The 13,522-nt window shown below is 30.1% G+C and overlaps 1 protein-coding gene and 1 long non-coding RNA gene across 3 annotated transcripts in view; one reads left to right on the forward strand and one right to left on the reverse strand.

Annotated features, from left to right (window-relative positions):
- Positions 1–13,522, forward strand: part of LOC147906885 (uncharacterized) — a 365,738-nt gene that overhangs the window by 276,285 nt on the left and 75,931 nt on the right. The gene's annotated exons all lie outside the window — the stretch shown is intronic.
- LOC147906900 (uncharacterized) lies at positions 6,889–9,566 on the reverse strand. Of its 2 annotated transcripts, XR_015547933.1 has the most exons (3): positions 8,772–9,479; positions 8,571–8,683; positions 6,889–7,053 (listed from the first exon to the last, which is right to left on the reverse strand). It is a non-coding gene; the product is annotated as an uncharacterized LOC147906900 (long non-coding RNA). The 2 variants fall into 2 exon arrangements; XR_015547932.1 differs by lacking the exon at positions 6,889–7,053 and having other exon boundaries at positions 8,505–8,683; positions 8,772–9,566.

The raw sequence follows: 13,522 nt of genomic DNA on the forward strand, positions 1-13,522 counted from the left end.
TAACAATAAATAAATTGTATTTACTTTTAATTTCTAACTTGCAATTATAAAATTCATTAAAATTTATATAATAAAATTTAACTAATTTACCTTTACCTTGTAATACGCTGGTTAGCATCCAATACAAAGAAGAATAATCTTTATGATGGAAAGCGAAATTAATACTGATGCCACGTGAAAATTCATAAGATCTGTCCGCAAAGAAAAGTTAAACTATCCATAAAATTCCAATAGTCTATTTACAAGAGGGTGTGAATTCCAAATCTTCTAGACCGCTTATTATAATAGTGATTATTTGGCAGGACATTATTTGTTAATTACAGTTACCATTTTTATCGCATCTTTAATATAATACAATATTAAAATTCGCGTATAAGAAAATATATTTTAATATATATAACAGTGCATCGCAAATGCGAGTGAGATGCAAGCGCGTGCGCGCGCTCGCATTTTCTAGAAAGTTCGATCAGCCATTACTGTTGTCAGCGGCGTGTGTGTGTCACAAAATAAGATCTTGAATTTAGTTAGTTGGGAGTACAAATTAGTTTGGTCCGTTTTTTTGTGTTCAAAAATACATTTATTTCAAAACAAAATGAATGAACAGATTAATTAAAGTATTGTCCATCGCTGGCTACTACTTTTTCCTATCTCTCAGGCAATTTTCGAATTCCATCTCGAAAAAATGACTCGTCTATGGAGGCGATCCAATTTTGGAGCCTATTTTCGATTTCTGCGAAAGAAGTCAACCGGTGACGTGCTGCATCCTTCGGAACAATCAGTAATCAGAAGGAGAAATGTCCGGAGAATACGGTGGGTGCGGTAAAACATCCTATTTGAGCGTTTCCAAATATTTTTTTACGACTTTTGCGACATGAGGCCAAGCGTTGTCATGAAGAAAAATAACTTTATCATGTCTTTGTTCATATTCCGACCGTTTTTCTCGCAATGCACGGCTCAAACGAATCAATTGTGAAGCCGATACTGATCCCGTAATGGAATCCAGGTTTCAGCAGCTCATAGTAAACAACACCCTCTTAGTCCCATCAGATACAGAGCATGATCTTCGAATCATGAATGTTCAGCTTTGATGTTGATGTTGAGGTCGATGGCAACGATTGACCGGGCTTATCGTAGTTTTTTCTTCTTGGGTTTGTCGTAGAATATCCACTTCTCATCTCCAGTCATAATCCGATGCAAAAAATCTTTTCTTTGTTGTCTTTGAATCAGTTGTTCACAAGTGAAAAATCGCCTTTCAACGTTTCAGTTCATAAGGCACTCAATTACCTTGTTTTTGAATTATTCCCATGGCTCTCAATCGTGTAGAAACGGCTTGTTAAGTTACTCCCAATGATTCTGCAAGCTCCTCTTGCGTTTGACTCTGATCTTCTTCGAGTAATGCCTCTAATTCTTTGTCTTCGAATTTTTTTGTCTGTCCGAGGCTTGTCTTCAACGTTGAAATCTCCATCCTTGAAACTATTCCCTATATGATTTATCAGTTGGAGCAGTGTCACCATAAACTTCGACAAGCATTCAGCTGCACTTTTCTTCCAATTAAAGCAGAAAATTTGAACCTCCCACAAATGTTGCTTGGTTAACACAAAATTCAATATTTCCAACACAGTAAAAATCAAGGTTTTTGTATGAAATTCAAAGCGATATAAACTGAATGTTATTAGCAGATGTCTAACCTCTCTGAAAACGCCAAAATCAGCTGTCACTATGAATCATTCACAATAGTCGGAGCCATCTTTTGGAAAACGGACCTAACTAATTTGTACTCCCAGAGATAGATTAAAATGAAAAATTTCCTACTTATAATTTTGAATAATTTAAGTAGCACTTATGGTCCATTTTTAAATAAAAATTTTTTTTTTATTCATGTTACGTCCAAACCCTTGAAAATTTGGTCAAGGAGACAATGAGGGAGAATGGAGAGGGTATGGAAGGATGGTCAGACTCAATCTCACAAGTATACGCGCGGAGGCGAACATCTGTGAATCGTACGCACCTTTTAAATCCCGGAATGTGAGTCAACCTCCGAAGGGATGCTATGACACCTGTTCCGCTGGATAGTGCGAACGTCGGTTCTACTTTTTCGGTCAAGGAACTTAATCCTTTTGACCCGGGACTGGACCTCGTGCGATCTCGGGTATTCGAGGGAAGTGAATGCGAGAGGTGATATTAATAAAAGACAAAGGAATACCTTAAGTTACATTTATTAATAAAATAATAAACAAAGGGTTTTGTACATTATAACTTCTCTTTATATAAAAAATATATATTATCTATAGAAAAAATATATACTATCTTGTGGATGAATGCGTGTATGTGTGTGCGTGTATGTGTGTGTGTGTGTGTGTGTGTGTGTGTGTGTTTTTGACAATGAATGTGTTTTTCCATGGGAAATGCGGGGGTGGACTATAAATAATTATGACTTACTTAGTAGCTGTCCCCAAGATATCGGGTAGGTTCTAGGCGAGTGGCCAAGGAGATCCGTCGTCAGCGAAGGCTAGTCGCCGTGGCGTATGGCTAACTTCAGTTGCGATTTGATTACAAGTTCACACTCGGACGGGATCGCGAACTGGCGTGATTAGCGCGGGTTATAATGATTATCACTGTCCAAGACAGTGAGTAACTAAGCGCGAACTCCACTGACGTGGACTGAATGGTTTAAAATTCTGTACTGACGTGAACCGGGTGCTTCAAGATTTCGTACTGACGTGAACCGGGTGCTTCAAAATTTGGTACTGACGCTCTGTGCTTCCGCGGGACCTCTATTTATACTCCGAAAAAAGGGTGTTGAGCCCTTTGTCTAGGATGCTAAGTTAGTTGCAATGTCACTCGAGATTTACGATTTTTATAACGTTCTATCGTTATTGATCTAAAGTACATAGAGTTTCGAGAAGAAGAGAAAGTGATTTATGGTTTTCCTTAAAGAACCAAGATTGCTCCGAGACGGATGACGAATTCTGTTATTCTCGCGGAAAATATGGCTAGATAACAGATGATTACCATGCTACCATTGTCAGTTGCGAGTCTGGTTTCAGATAACGCTCCTGTTGGAAGTTATTCTATGCGTTTACGTTTTTTTTTTTAAGTGCGACATGGTGCCTGTTTTCTAAGATAAAATTGTTAGTCAGTCTCGGATGATAAAGCCTAGATTTTTATTATTGCGTGACTTCGACACATTTATAATGTCTTTGCAATCTTGTCTCTTTTCGGGCCTACATTAAGATTATTATTCTTTCCAAGTTGATTGACATTTACGAGTTTTCGCGGCGCCTGTCCGGTCCCTTTTTCAATTCTGTCAGTCCGTTATCAGAAGGCGCTGCTCGGGTCTCGTAGACGCCAACCATAGTCGCGGCGAAGAGAAAGAAAAAATCGTGGCGTCTGTAGGATGTAACATTCAGTTAAATTGAAAAACTGCATTTCATATTCAGAATATTGAATTGAGTAGTATCACGTTTGCACAGAAATTGCTGATATTTTTTAATTTAACTGAATTAAAAAAACTGTACTTTTTATTCACAATTCTGAATTGAGTATTATTCACGATGCACAGAAAAAGCTAATATTATTTTTAAATTGAAAGGCATAGAGATATGCTCCATGCAATTCCTATAAATAAATAAAAATGCATTCAGAATTGAAAAGTGTTCATTTTAACATTGAATCAATATTTCTGAAAATATGAATCCATTTCAATTCATTTCAATCCATTCTCGTTTGTTGGGGATTTATTGTTCATAATATTTACTTTTTTTATAGATAGTGGGCCCCGCAAGAAAAGAAAGAATAGTAATTCTGAAAAGTTTGCCAGCACAATAGACAAAATTGCAAACGCATTGTGCAACAATAACTATTTATCTATTAATCTTTCGCCTATTCCAGTTCTAGATGAAATTGATGCATTTTTGTCATATTAGGATGCAGCTGTGAGAAATTGACGTTACGCAAACGGCACGAGAGATAATGAAAAAATTTTTAGATATAATATACGATTCTTTGGCAAAATATGCATAATTTTTATTTATTATATTATATATTGTTTTGTTTTTACAGTATATATTGTTTTTCATTAAGTATCGATATCATTAAATACACTGAATTTATAAATTAAAATTTATAATATATTAACACTGATTAAAAATTGCCATGATACAGCTCCCTCTCATTGTTAAAATATCGACAAAATACTAAACTAATACTAATATGACTACTAAAGAGTCAAGTAAGGGTCTAAGCACAAGAATTGTCATAACACTTACTTAGAAACATAAGTAACACACAAACTTTGACGAACAATTTATTGCCGTCTCTTGGAAATTCCAATCAGTCACAGTTCTAGATTAACTTATGCAGTGATTCCGACGATCGGCGTGAATATGGCGTGAACGTTACATTTATTTGTTCGCATAACCTTGGTAAAAAAATTTCTCTGAATTTCTCCGAAAATTTTTCTAAAAAAGTCTGAAAATTTTCCTGAAAATATCCATATTTTCGGACACGTTGCAGAGCTTTTCAGAGAATTTTTCAATATAAATTTAGATATTTGTCAGAATATTTCAGTGACTTTTAAAGATTTTCATAAAATTTTTTACAATATATTCATAGACTTTTAGAATTTTTCAGACATTTTCAATGTGATACTTGAAAAAAAATTTATATTTTAAGACTTATAAATTTTGTTTCTTTATTTAACAGAAGTTCCATACAAGATATATGTAATGATTTTACCCGAAATTATTTTGAAAAATACACTTACCTAATGGGATTCGAATCTAGGACCTCTGGATTATAAGTTTTCTACATTATGTAGTACATCCCCTCCCCACTTCCTCAACTGATAAAGCGTGTTATTTATAGTATATCTATTTAAGTTTCAGAGACATCAATGAATTCGCATGAAATTCAGGAACATTCAGACCCTTGAAAATGATTTTCAAAGGAATCCTCTGAAAGCCTTTGAAAAGTAAGATACTATTAAAATTCTATCTTCAGAAATATCACTAAATTCCCTAATTTCAACAAAATTCGAGGAATTTTGTTATTATATATATATATATATATACATATTGGGTATGGGAATAAGTTTCCGCCTTTTTTAAATGAAAAAGATGTGTTTATTTAAACAAATCTATATAAGTGAGTTTATTCAAAGTATGTTCCTTCGGAAGTGACAACTTTCTCCCACCTTTCCGATAATAAACGGATTCCTCGAATGAAAAAATCTGGTTCTTTTGAAGCAATCCATTCATCAAGCCATTTTTTTATATCTTCATAAGAATTGAATCATTCTCCAGAAAGGGCCGACTGCATGGATCGGAACAAATGGAAATCTGAAGGAGCAATGTCCGAATACGGGTGGGGCAGAATTTCCCACTTTACTCCTTCCAAGTATTTCTTGACCAGTTTTGCAACGTATGGCCTAGCGTTGTCATGTAACAGAATCAGCTTGTTGTGCCTATTGTCCCATTCCGGTCGTTTTTCTTTCAAAGCTTGGTTTAAACGTATCAGTTGTAGCCGATAACGATCGCCAGTGGTTTCGGACGGTTTGAGCAGCTCATAATATATAATACCTCTTTGATCCCACCAGATGCACAACATAATCTTCGAAGCATGGATATTTCGTTTTGGCGTTGATGGACCTGGTTCACCTGGCATCGCCCAAGCCTTCAAGCGTTTAGGGTTATCGTAGTAGATCCATTTTTCATCGCCAGTTACGATACGATGTAGAAAACCCTTCCTTTGTTGTCATTGACGAAGCATCTCGCAGATGACCAAATGTCTTTCCATGTCTCTCTCTTTCAATTTGTATGGCACCCAATTTCCTTCTTTTTGCACCATTCCCATTGCGTGTAGACATTTTCCAACAGTGGATCTATCAACATTTAACTCTTTTGCCAACCTATTGAGCGATAAACACGAATCTTCTTCGAGTAATGCTTGCAATTCTGCATCAACTTTTTTCCCTTTGCGTTCTTTGTCACGCACGTTAAAATCACCACTGTTGAATTGCCGAAACCATTCTTTACAACTAGTTTCCGATAGAGCATGCTCACCATAAATATCTACGAGCAAACGATGCGTTTCCGCAGCACTTTTCTTTAAAATAAAATAATGGAGTAAAACTTCCCGCAAATGTTGCTTTTTTGGAATAAATTCCGACATCTTCAACGCAAAAAAAGTTACTCTTTGTTACGCTTCAAACGAATGCCATCTATTGGACTCAAAAGTTTGGACACACACCTTTCAAAAACATGTCTTGCCATTCTATCGAACACACGAGCAATGCTACTAATGACATCTTTCTGCAATGGGCGGAAACTTATTCTCATACTCAATATATATATATATATATATATATATATATATATATATATATATAAAATGTATAATTATATATATATATATATATTATTATACATTTAACAGCAATACACGAAAAATTTATGTTATTGTTACTGATTTGATTGCTTTATTTGTTTTAATACAAACGTTAGTAATAATATTACAAGGTAAAGATAATCCCTTTTAAACGCGGTGATAGAAAATAATAAGGAGAGGTCACTCCTCTCTGTGCCTTGAAGAAGAAGAAGAAGAAGCGAACATGGCGAGCGGCTAGAGTCTCAGAAATCCTTTGGAGAGAGAGGTGTCTTTCACTATGTAGTGAGCCTACATCAGAGTGACGCCATACGGGTATCACTTGTGATTGGTCCACCATGTTTTAAACATTCCCTCCAGTTTTTTAAATTTTGAATTCATGCTAAAAAATGCTCAAAAATTGTGACAAATTAAAAAATAATAATATTATAAATAAATATTATATATAAAATAATAATATATATAATATTGTATATAAAATAATGAAACTTTAACGTATATTATTTATTATAAAATTTCATTTATTTTGTACTATTGCAATATTGTACATTTTGTAATATTGCACATTACTTTATACAAAACGTTATTTATTGCACTATTTATTTGCGCTATTAAATGCGCTAGTTTATTATCTATTTTCTGTTCCCACATTTTAGGAGCAAAATGCATCTGTAATAATATAAAAGAAATCAAAAATTCAGAAAAATATTATATATGTATATACCATTTTATAAAGATTATGACAAAAAGAGAAAGAATTAAATTCGTAATCAATGTGATGACTATACATGTACGAGGGGTATCCAGAAAATAAGTTCCGTTTGTATTATACGTTTAGTAAGGTCGATGTATGAGCGAGCTGGCAACACAGCATTGAAGAGGGGAAGCTACCGAATAGAATGAGCGGTGTTCGGCGTCAGTAGCTCGTGAAACACGATCAGGAGAGGTTATCAAAATGGAGTCCTCCACTTCGCGTCCCGCCACCTCCATTCCGATTCCTTCTCAAATTGTTTTGCGCGGCATCATTCAGTTTCTTTTTGCTCAAGATTTTAAATCGGTTGATATTCACAAACAGCTTGTTTCTGTATATGGAGAGAGTGTGATGAGTGAATCTATGGTGCGGAGATGGGTCCGAGAATTTAAGGCAGGAAGACATTCGCTTGAAGACGAAAGTGGGAGAGTTTAGTTGGGATGTTTTGACCCACCCACCGTATAGCCCGGATCTAGCACCATCGGACTACCATCTTTTTACGAAACTGAAGGAGTCCTTGGCCGGAAAACGCTTCCAAAGCGACGAGGAAGTTCAGACAGCTGTAACTAACTGGACTAAAGAACTGGCGGGAAGTTTCTATGCAGAAGGGATTTCGAAGCTTGTTTCCAGATATACAAAATGTATTGAGATTGACGGGAATTATGTAGAAAAAGACTAGAAGTTGTCAAGTATTATCCATGTAAATTTTAGATTTTTTCAATAAAAACTTTATTTGTAAAAAAAAACGGAACTTATTTTCTGGATACCCTTCGTACTTAGTGGCAAGACACTACCGTGTCTTCAGATATAGGTGTACAAATAAGTTTCCGCCGTTTGACAAAAGACGGCGCCACTAGCAAGCTATGGCTAAAATTGTCTGATGTAAAACATTATATCGTAAGGTTGGACATCTATCAACAACATAACCTTGAAATACTAGCGATTTTGTATCAGCATCATATATTTTTTTTTGTGCGAAAATGCCGAGTTTTGAGCTGAATAAGCGTCATTTGCGGGAACTTTTGATTTACTTCTTTAATTTAAAAAAATCTGCAACAGGTTCATCGATTGCTTGTAGAAGCATATGGTGAGGCTGCCTTAAGTGAGAGAAGTTGTCGTGAATGGTTTCAAAAATTTAAGAATTTGATGTCGAAGACAAAGAACGTAGCGGAAGGCCGAAAGTGTATGAAGACGCGGAATTGGAAGCATTATTGAATGAAGATTCGTGCCAAACGCAAAAAGAATTTGCACTTACATTTTGACTTACATCAATAAAACATTATGTATCGTTCTTTCAATAAATGTTTAATTTTCGATAAAAAACGGCGGAAACTTATTTGTACACCTAATATTATAATTAATCTGTGTATATTTTATGTTACATTTTTATTTTAATATTTTAAATACATTATTTATAAAGAATAAATTACTTTACCTCACATACAGATGAATTTTTTGACGGTGTCCAATTTTTATATTTGCCATTTATACTCTTTAACCAATTCATTCGGCGTTCTGTGTCTTTCGGAATTATTTTCATAACATATCCTCTTTTTAATGAATTGTTACAAAACGATATTGTATATCCAACTATATTTCTAAAATAATTTCGATAATTTTATTTTTATCAATGTACCTTTATGTATCTATGTCGTTCAATGCTGTTGCACCTAATCCTAAAACTGACAGTCTGTTGGATAGACTGAAACGGTATATCTCTTTCTCTCTCACAGAATTTCGCTAAAACATGACGTCATCTCTCGTATGGAGCCACTTTGATTATAGGCTCTCTACCACTATGCTGCCTCGTGCGCTCTCAAGACTCGAAATTAAAATTAAGCATTAACAATTATATTACGTAATATTACTAAAATTTGGATAATTACAGAAAATATTTTAAATATCTTGTTATTTACATGATTTTCAATATAAAATAAGATATATTTACATAATAAAATTTACATAATTTTTGTGGACTTATATAATTTCTGTAAAATTGTATGATTTTTTATACAGGACTAATCATGTAATCTATTTTATATCTATTATATATGTAAAAAAATCTTTTTACAGTGTAAGTGGCTTGTGTCGTATCGTGTCCAATCATGTGTAAAGTAACGATAAAAGTAACTGTAAAATTCGTTATTATTATAAAAAAAATGTAACTTCGTTACCGTTACAGTTACCAAAGAAAAAAAAATAACCAGTAAGGTTACCAAAAAAAGTAATTTGTAACGGTAACTTCGTTATAAATAACGAGTTACTTCCATTCCCTGATAATATTACATATTGTATATCAATGCTCGCAAAGATTTGCACATTTCGATCCGGCGAGCTACCTTCACTATTGCTCGAGGCTCGGCGGCCGAACCGCCGGGCGTTCACATGAGCGCTCTGGCTCAGGAGCATTTTGTAACTTAAACGTGCGAAGATCGTATTTTACATTATTAAAAAATATTTTTCTTGCAAAATAATTTTTAATAATGTTCTCAAAAAATCAAATACTAACTTTTCTAAAACATTTTGTCATGATAATTCTTGCCTATCATTCAATAATTGTTATAAAAATTTGCTACGAGAAGGTCTATAACAGACGTGCGAAGATTAAAGATTGAAGCAGGATACTGAATCTGGAAATTCTCGTGTTTTCATACGAAGTCTTATCAGTCCAAGTAACGAGGATTTATATCGCAATAACGATTTTCTTCTATAAGCGATATAATGTATCATTGTATTAAAATGATAATTATAAAAGAGTTGCACACGAGGCGAAAAAAGAGTCGAGTGAGTAGATTGATTTTCTTTGACAGTACAAATGATTAACGTAATTTTTTTCCATTCTATTAGCCAACGTGTTCTATACTGGAAGAATAACTTGCAAATTTGAAAAAAATATTTCTCTCAAAGGAATATTTCTTTTAAAGAAATATCTCTCTTAAATCTATATCGTAACATTATTTATCTCGCTTTTCTTGTGCAAAATTGTATTTCACATTTTATCTGCAAAATTTCTCAGTATTTCTCTCGGAGATGCAGTCGTCATTTTCACTTGAGTCGTAGAAGCGAGTTGGAGTACATTATAGAATAATGGTATTAATAAATCTCATATTATTAATAATGTTGGCTATTACTAAAAGGGCTCAGATTCCCTTTTCTGTGGGACAGCCATCGGCTATAGCTGCTCCTACATCAGTGTCAGCATTAGTGCATTCTTTAACATTGGTTACTGCGGGGATATATTTAATGATTCGTTTTAATAGATTTTTGATGAAGATAAATGTAAGGATAATTCTAGATTTTTTTCTATTATTACTATATTTATATCGGAAATTATGGCGAATTTTGATTGTAATAAAATTATTGCATTATCAACTTAAGTCAATTAGGATTGATAATAATAATTTTGAGTTTTCGGTTTAGATTAATAGCATATTATTATTTATTAGTGCATGCAATTTTTAAGTCTATGTTGTTTATGGCTGCGAGGTCTGTTATTCATTCTATAAAAAATAAAGATATTCGATTAGAAAATTTAAATGAAGTAATTCCTTATGTAATAGTAAGGTTACTAATTTCAAGTGTAGCATTAAAGAATGTTCCTTTTATATCAGGATTTTATAGAGAAAAGATATAATTAGAAATAATCTATAGGAAAAAAGGAGTAAATATATTTATTAACATTACAATCCGAAGCGCCACTACGGTCTAAGTATTAAGATGTTGAACTAATATATATATTATTCAAACGAATGAATTAATTTCAGAAATAATAATTACGTGTCGATATGGTTGTCGACATTAACGCAATTAATCTGAAATGTAATACATTTATATTATAGTTAAAATTTTTACTAGATTTATCGATTAAAAATTTAATTTTATTTATTATAAGTTATATATATTTATATTTATTTTTGTTTATTTTAGTTATCATAATATTTGTATTTATGTAATTTTATAATTTATCAATTATTTAGATAGTTTATAATGTAAAGCATAATATTGAAGATATTAGGAAAATTTAAAAAAATTTTTAAATAAATATAAATCTTAATATTATTTTTATAATGAAAATATAATGTTCTTTTTAAATTATATTTAAGAAGTAAATAATGAATTAGAAGTTCATTTTAAATTACTTCAACTAAAAAATTAAATTTAATATTCAATAATATTATTGTCAATAATACCTCTTGTTTGGTTTTATTTAATAATAAATTTATATAATATTTTATAATATTTTTTAATATAAATTATAATTTTTATATTAATTTACCTTATCCCTCTATATTTTCTTTTCAATCATAATTTTTCTAGAATAAATTTTTAAAAATGATATGCCTGACATTAAAAAGGATTATTTTGATGAAATAAATTATGTATATATTTTTATTATACTTTCATTATTTAAAATACTTTCATTATTTATCTTTCCTATAAATCGCTCTTAACTTATATTTAACAGAATTATTAGGTGTTGGAATTAATTCGTAGCGTTTTTTTAATGAAAGAATGTTATTTATTTCACATGAGCATTAAAAAATACATTAATGAAAGTACTTTTAAAACTTATAAATACTTTGTAAAACGCTACGAATTAATTCCAACACCTAATAAATTATTTCTAAAAACTTCAAAAATGTTTATGCCTCTTCTTTACATTAAAATATATATTGTAATATTATTATAATTATTTTATTATTTATAACAATTATTTAATTTGATTTTATTGCAGAACAGTCAAATTGCATAAAATTGCATCGATCTAAAAATACAATACATCAACGGTGCATAAGAATTGTATTGTGGTAAACATGCATAAAACTTATTATTATATATTATATATTATATATTATATATATATTTTACATATTATATTGTATTTTATATTTTATACATTATATTTTATATGCTTTTTTTATTATATAAATAAATTATATATTTTATTTAAATTACCTTAATTTAAGCAAGTTAAATTATGTAAATTATTTTATAATATATAAATTATTTTTTAAGTCATTTAAATTATTTAAAAAGTATTTAAAGTATCTATATTATCTAAATTAATTAGATTAATATTTATAGATTATAATTATATTATAAAATTATCATATTAATACAATAATTATAATAAGATCTAAGTAAAAATTTTTAATAAAAATTTAATTTATATTTTGAAATTTGTTTAACAATTATAGATATAAATAAAATTTTATGATTAGAAAAAATTTAAATAATTTTTTTTGTAATAGATAATATTTATAATAATTATATTATAAGAAATAAAATTTAAGAATTAATATTTATTAAATAATGATAAATTTTAGTGCCTGCAATAGCGGTTAAACTATAAATTATAAATAAATTTAAATTAATTAGTATTTAATAAGGGAGTATAAAAGATCTTTTTAAGAATTAAGATTTTTTTTTATAAAAATGAATTTTTATACGTAAAATATGCAAAAATTTAAATATAATATATTAAAGAAAGAGTAATAAATTTAATAAATAATTAATTACATTGTATAAGAAATTAGGATTCCCTATTATTGTAAATGAAATTTAAAAGTGATTGAAAATTAAATGTTGAACATTAAATTTAAATAATTTGGTATTTTAAGGAGTTAGAAGAAATTGTTTTATAAATGACAGTCTACGATAGAAGGATCCTAATAGAAATTTTTATGTATTGTTACTTAAAAATTATTTTACAAAGAAATATAATTAATGAATTAAATTTTCAATTTGAATTCAAATCAAAATGTAGAATTATTAGATAAAAATGAGTTACATTTAAGTGAATTAAGGATAATTTTTAATTTTAAATATTTACGTAAGGAGGATTTAATAATAAATTTATTAAATTTAATAGAATGAAATTTAAATAAAATATGAACAAATTGTCTGTCATTCTTATAAATAAAAATAGTTGAAAGAAGTAGTAATAAAGTAATTATATAGAAATGTGTATTTAGTTGTGTAAATATAATTAATTAATTTAATATATTAATATTAAAGTAAAAAATGAATTAATTGTTATTTTTAATGTGTTAGAAATAAAAAAAGTGGTGTGATAATAATAATTTCAAAAATTTATTTTTAATTAAATATAATTAACTTTATATGTTGAGAAGGGATCGCGACGCAGGGAAGACTCGAACTGTTATTGTTTTTATTATGCATACAAAAGATGAACATCCCGGTGGTAGAAACGCCATCTGTGGTCAGCGATAGCGTATCGTTAAAATTTCTCAATATTATATATTATAAATAATATTTTTGATAGATAAGAAAAATTTTATAGAGATAATTAAAAATGTATTTAAGAAATTTAATTTAAATTAATTGGAAAAAATAATTAAAAATAATTATATAGGAAAGTAATGT

Source organism: Acromyrmex echinatior, chromosome 17, assembly GCF_024713525.1.
Source record: "Acromyrmex echinatior isolate Ae372 chromosome 17, ASM2471352v2, whole genome shotgun sequence".
In the NCBI taxonomy this organism is placed as follows: Eukaryota; Metazoa; Arthropoda; class Insecta; order Hymenoptera; family Formicidae; genus Acromyrmex; species Acromyrmex echinatior.